We start from the raw sequence: 6531 nt of genomic DNA on the forward strand, positions 1-6531 counted from the left end.
TCTATCTTCTTGTAGGTGAACTGTTCAAAGAACAAGGCCAACCGTACGAAAGTGAAATTCCAACAGACGACAGGATCTCGTAGCTATATTGCACACTGCGAAGCTCTTGTAATTAGCTGCTGTTTCACTCTTTTCGCTGTACCATATTATCAGATCTATATTGATTTGTTCCAAATGTAGAGGAAAGCCCGCAAGGACCAAAAAGTACCTGAACCAAATGCTGTGGAAATCTTCAAGGATTGTCACACCAGCAAGAAGAAGGGCATGACTACACCAGTCAAAGCCGCTATTGTAAGTCCTTAATCCTCATGCCTATTAACTACTACTTATTCTGACTTGAGCCTTGAACTGCATGGTTTGCAGCCAATGTCTATTACTCTTTTCAATTTTATACACAATTGTCTTAGCGTATCATTGCACCTTATAAGGTTTAAAAGAGAGAAGTGATGTTCCTTTGATTTTGACCTGTAATCTAGTTCCGTGCTGGACTTGCCCATACAATGTTACAATTGCCTGTTTGTCTGTTCTCAGTTGTTTTGTGATACTAGCACAAATGCCCGTGCGTTGCACCAGGAGAGAGCACCACTTCCTATCCTATGAATCATGGTTGGCAAGAACCTGTGTCGTGGGACAACGGCCGTGATGTGAGCTCATGTGGTATGATTCCGTGTAAATTTATCCGCCTGAATAAGAAAAAAATAGCAATACAATAAATCTAAAGTAATAAAAGCAGCAAGCAAACCAACCTAGAATAACAATTGCAGCAGCAGCAAGCAAACCAACCTAGATGGATATTACCTAAAAAATTACCCATAATTAAACATACTTCTTCGAATCCATATTATTAATTATCGTTCATTCAGTACAACTATGTATCAGCGATAGTATCTTCTTTGTTCAGAGCAAGCCCTGCATTAAAGAGATAAAAGGGCTCTGCCTTGCACTATTTGTTTTATTTATTTTATGTTTTGTTGTGTATCCTTTTGAACTTGTAATATAAATACATGCAGTAAGGAAATCTACTGTTTTGCTCTAGAAAAAAAAGGTTGTAACAACAGAAATCATCCATAGTAAGAATAACAACGACATAAGTAGACATACTTTATCTTTCCTTGTAATCTTCTGACGTCTAATTACCTTCCACTTTCACAACAGATGAAACTCTGATCTTTTTCTCCAACCTGACTGGAGACGTGAAAGAGTAAGCTTTTCATAGGACATAAGGGCAAAAATTTACACCTACAGTAGATTTACGACAAGATTGACCATATGCAGCACCCAAAAGGGTGGTTACTGCACAGAATAATGATAACAAGCCACGGTTGAAAAAACAAACACAAACATGCAACAAACATTTTCTTCAGTGCGGCCTGAATTGGACAAAAAAACCAATTGTACAAAGGGAAGCACTTCTAAACTGAGAGCGCGAACACACAAATGCACTGAAAGGGCATGGGCAGCTGTACAATTACATCTCAGCATTACCAAACACTCAAGCGGACATTAACTTAAACCAAGTCCAGAAAGATAAATTAATGATGCACAACGCTTCGTTTTTAATAAAAAGAGAAAATTATTATAGTTAGTCAGCAAATACCTGCTTCTTAGGATGCTCCTCCTTTATTTCAAGCACTCAATTCAGCCTTTTCCTCCTCATGGAATTCATTTCAGACTTGGAGTAGTCAAAAGAAACACTGGGTTCACACTTCACTTCCTTTACACCTGAAAAGGCATCAATTCATGCTTTAGACAAAACTAATAATACAGAACGCAGTATGAAAATAAGAATGCAGATTTTAACAGTCATAGATATGACTAAGAACGGAAAGTATTATGTCGTAGCTGAAGTGAATCGATGCGTGGTTATGTTGAAAAAGTTTGGGGACTCTGTAAGAGCTTTGGAGAAAGTTTTCCCCGCAATGCTAGTTCATACTGATTAGCACGTACCGATAGCAATTACCCTGTTACTGAAATAGAAGGGGGTGGCCATTCACTGAAGCATGTATACATTTTCTCTTTCAAAGAGGACTGCTTACGGACTTACAACTGAAGTACTCAATGTATTGGATGCCAGAAAACGTTCCATGAATGCTCAGGTCGTCAAAGCTAGTGTAGCTTCCTAACATAACTATTCTTCATTTTTTATTTGGCAAGCAAAGGCATCCAGATATGTGATCCTCAGGCATAGATAATGGTGATGAAATTAACGGACAATGTCGTCTATGGTAGCCTGATGGCCTAGTTCCACAAGAGCAGTTAAGAGTGTACCTCTTAACAGTGTATTCAGGTGACCCTCCCCACTCTTGGCATCCCAGCCACCTCACTTGCAAGGGACGGATTTCTGAAAAGCTAGAAGAGACTGCATGATAAATGATCATTAGAACAAGATCAAGTTTAGGAACAACAAAAATTAATTAGAATAGGAAGAGTAGTGAGTTGATGGCATGTGCAAGCACATTATACTCAGTCTCATCCTTGTACGCAACAATCAAATGCAGCAACGTGACCACCTTCTGTTTACCAGCCATACAAAGGGCATATGTGTCATCAAGTACACCTGTAGTGATCAGACAGTAATAATGTGAGAATAATTGAACATGGAAAGACTTGCAGTTGTAAGAAACCATGCAAAAGTTTTATCCGTCTGCTGCACTCAGTGTGTTGGTCTCAACAGCATACCTAACTCGGGATGCAAGTTCCTCATCATAACTCACTATAGAAACCAGTCTGATCGATGTTAAGTTTAATCTAGAAATCATCTTTTGACATTCTACGAGCCCTGACAAATTGAAATCCTCGATCTTCTAGTTCCCCCGAAACAAAAATTTGCAAACATAAAGAGCTTATACAACTTTACCCGTTTTGCCTATTTTTTCTCAAGATGACAATCATAGCATGGAAGGAGATATGCAAAAAGATTGACTAAATGTATGTAATTGCTATTTTTAGCAAAACAATGGCTAATCGGTTCACAAGAGGGTAGTCGAGATGCCACTATATTTAAAAAATAATATGACAGATAGAACTGAAAATTGCCTACCTGGGCAAAGAGGTGCGTGTGCACGCAACCTGCCTATATTAAAACTTCGATGTATGTGCTTTAATAATCGTATAATCCTGATTAAAAAAGCAAAGTGCATAACTCAAACTGAATTGTGGATTTATTACATACTTTTAAGGATAGAAATACCATAACTCATATGTGAGACCTCAATCATGAAATCATTGTAAGCAATGTGATTCACAAGAGAGGCTCCGGACATCTTGGGTTCACCCTGCTGCAATTCATGAATCAATGATTGTTTGAGAATCACGTGTGATTGTACCTCGAGACAATGTATTCTGCAGTTGCCAATGCTTGACGTCAAATCAAGGAATTCTATTCCAGCCCAGGGATACTACGGAAATCCTCCTCCTGTAGTAGTTTGAGTGTTCAGGCTCAGATATTGACTACATGAGATTAAAAATAAACTTTGAAGCTGATATAGTATGATGACAACCTGAATAACAACATCTGGCAAGTGAAATTGCATTGGAAGCTGCTGTGTTTATCAGAAGTTTGGAAGCAAAATAATCTGTGGGGATACAGGAGAGTCTAGAGGATGGTTCTCCAGCTCTATGCTTTCAGAAGTTTTGAAGGCTGTTCGATATATGCAGAACTGAATGTGCCAACTTCAGATGTGCATAAACACTCCAGCATGTGAGCTTCAACTTTAGGCATTCTGAAGTTTACAAAGTTACCATGGTAAAAAAGCAAGAGCACCAACCAACATTTATTCACGAAACAAAGAAATTAAATGATTCAGGACACATGTGAGTGCAACTGCTCTGAAAATGGGTGTCTTCACTATTTCAAGTTGGAAGCTAGCAAGTAGGTGAGATTCTTCTCCTCTACTGAATCCATGGAAAATTCAGTGCCCATCATTTATTCAATACAGTATAACAACACACCACCTATTAGGGTGAGCATCACCACGCTGATAAACTGAACTAAAATCAAATCGAAGCCTTTTTCTACATGGCTATGGAGGGATTATCATATAGAGATACATAACATAAATCGCCCATCGAGCTGCTCAAGAGGCGGCGGTGGCATACAGACCGTGGTGTTGAGCTGCTGCGTGCAGACCGTGGAGTTGAGTTGTTGTGTGTGCGCGAGGATTTGATCGGCCGGGCGACCACAACATCATCTAGATGAAAAAAATAACAGGCCCCTAACCAAGAAACATTGGTCATATGATGAAATCAATTAGCAGCAATCAACCATGAAAAGAAAATGGGTCAAATGGTACCTGCGGTTGGATGAGAGGGGAAAAGGAAAATCCAAGCAACAACAGGAGCTCGAGCGGAGACCAAACTTATATCTAACCCGACCAAACTGGATCACTATTTGTTCATCAGCGGCATCTACACATGGACAGGAAAAAAGATCAAGACTTTGATGCCTATGGGTTCTTAAAACTCTTAGGATCAATTGAATGGAGTATTAAATTAACTGAATTAATGGTTGTGCAGGATTAATCAATTAACACTCACCTGGATTGGATGGATGGATGTACCAAAATCATTAATCTATGCCAAACAGAGAAAGGTCCTTTATAAAAAGCCTGGAATTACTGAAAAAGTCTGTCAATGCTAGTAAACATGAAAGTTCAACAACGTTGGTGTATGCATTGGTAATGCAAGCATACATTCATTCATATTAGCTAGAGGTACCTTCCAATAGCCGGGCTACTGAAAAACATACATCCCCTCTCGCCATGTACATGAGCATGCTTCCTCAAGGCAGCCACATCAACAAAGGTCTTGCCAGAGTTGTCATAGTTGCAGAATAAAAGGATCTATGTGGCCGGTTCGACCTTGTGCGGCTGCGTCTCCAGCTCCTGCTCCTACTCTTCTTTTCATTTTCCTTGAGGTTCCAGTACACATCCTATTTGAGCTCTTAAACAACTGAACCACAAAATTAGTTTTGTATGGTAGGAGTTGAATTAAGGTTTCATATACGAATTTAGAATTTGTACTCAGAAGTGGACATGCAGTATCCCCGCAAAAAAAAATCCACATGTATAGTACATAGTTTGGAAAAAAGTTACTCAAAAATATCTGTGAAGCAAAAACGTAAAACCAAAATTTAGATTAATATAATAAACTATGAAACATTCTCATTCACCACAGAACACTACATAGCTGAAACTGGTGTTCACTTCCTCGACCACGTACCTGGCGCACATCACCTCCCCTTCCTGCTCGAAAAACCACATCATAGAAGATTAGGATGTTTTATTTGAAGACTACAGAAAATTTCTCTGTACCAGCCAAGTGCTTCTTAGAGGCCATCTTAGACTGGTTCACAGGACAGAAACAAAAGCAAGGGTGCAATTGGTCCCTGCTGTCTTGAAGATCCTGCAACACAAAACAAATAGCAGTCACTTCTGCACTAATCCAGACCAAAACAAATCAAGAGAACTATTAATTTTTCTGAAAAAAGATCAAGAGAACTATCCTAATCCTCACACATGAACATGGACGCACATCACACATCCAGCCGCGCACATCATGCCATGCCAGAGGAGAGAGGGGGCAGGAGATGAATGCTCTTTGAGTGACCTGCCTTCTTCCTCTCCTTCTATTCCTTCTTCCTCTCCTTCTATTCCTTCTTCCTCTCCTTCTATTCCTTCTCTACAAGAGAGCCGCCGCCCAACCTTCATGGCAGCCGTCGCTTGAACCCCGCAGGTCGCCGCACACGGAGCCGCTCGTCGCCGCAGCCCCTGCGGAATCGCCAGATCCACCCGCCTCCGCTCCATTACCGGTGCCGGCCCTCACGAGCTCCTCCCCTCGTCCTCCTGCATCGACCCGAGCCGCCATGGATGGCCGCTGCGTCCGCGTTGATTGCGGGCGAGCGAGCGCGTCCGACGCTTATGGCCCCGCCTCAGCGCCTCCCCTCCTGCTCCTCCTCTCGGCCGGGCAGTGTGCCGCCCGCGCCTTTTATGTGCTCGCCGCCGTCTTCCTGCTCCCGGTCCCATCGGAGCGCCGCCGCTCGATCTGCATCGCGAACCATTTTTTTCTTTTAACTCACCGAGGACTGCGGGTTCATTATCAAGAAACAGAAGGACTTTTTTGCAAAACTACCATGACGGGCGAGCGGGCAGAAGCGATACGTGCTTTATTAGTAGGTAAAGATGAAGAAAAGATGAATGATGTCATACTATGCTTACCGTATTATAAACTTCGTCTCTTTATCCTTAGCCCTTAATACAATATGAAGAAATAGACAATACATTAGCGATGATACATGGTCATATGTTTGAAACCTGGTTTTATTATGTACTTTGCAATAAAATACAACTATTATTTTACATAGGTTCACCAGAATAAGTTCTGTATATAGACCAAAACTATTTTGTTTGGTTTTGCTACCTACTTAATATCTTCTGTTCTGGTACTATTAATGTAAAACCTTAACTTTTCCGCGAGCTATGGAAAAAATGGTGGAACCGCCACCTTCTGAAGGTGGCGAGGCAACTATAACCG

At 41.0% G+C, this 6531-nt stretch overlaps 1 long non-coding RNA gene across 16 annotated transcripts; it reads right to left on the reverse strand.

Annotated features, from left to right (window-relative positions):
* Nucleotides 1–429: 429 nt before the first annotated feature.
* Nucleotides 430–6095, reverse strand: LOC123095999 (uncharacterized). Of its 16 annotated transcripts, none has more exons than XR_006446411.1 (13): nucleotides 5533–6091; nucleotides 5313–5403; nucleotides 5221–5243; nucleotides 4717–4950; nucleotides 4537–4616; nucleotides 4293–4407; nucleotides 3501–4214; nucleotides 3327–3415; nucleotides 3041–3117; nucleotides 2269–2557; nucleotides 1598–1722; nucleotides 1102–1185; nucleotides 430–683 (listed from the first exon to the last, which is right to left on the reverse strand). It is a non-coding gene; the product is annotated as an uncharacterized lncRNA (long non-coding RNA). The 16 variants fall into 16 exon arrangements; XR_006446410.1 differs by having other exon boundaries at nucleotides 5515–6091; XR_006446412.1 differs by having other exon boundaries at nucleotides 2269–2359; nucleotides 2457–2557; nucleotides 3210–3415; nucleotides 4717–5403; nucleotides 5515–6095.
* Between the last annotated feature and the right edge of the window lie 436 nt (nucleotides 6096–6531).

Source organism: Triticum aestivum, chromosome 4D, assembly GCF_018294505.1.
Source record: "Triticum aestivum cultivar Chinese Spring chromosome 4D, IWGSC CS RefSeq v2.1, whole genome shotgun sequence".
NCBI classification, from domain to species: Eukaryota; Viridiplantae; Streptophyta; class Magnoliopsida; order Poales; family Poaceae; genus Triticum; species Triticum aestivum.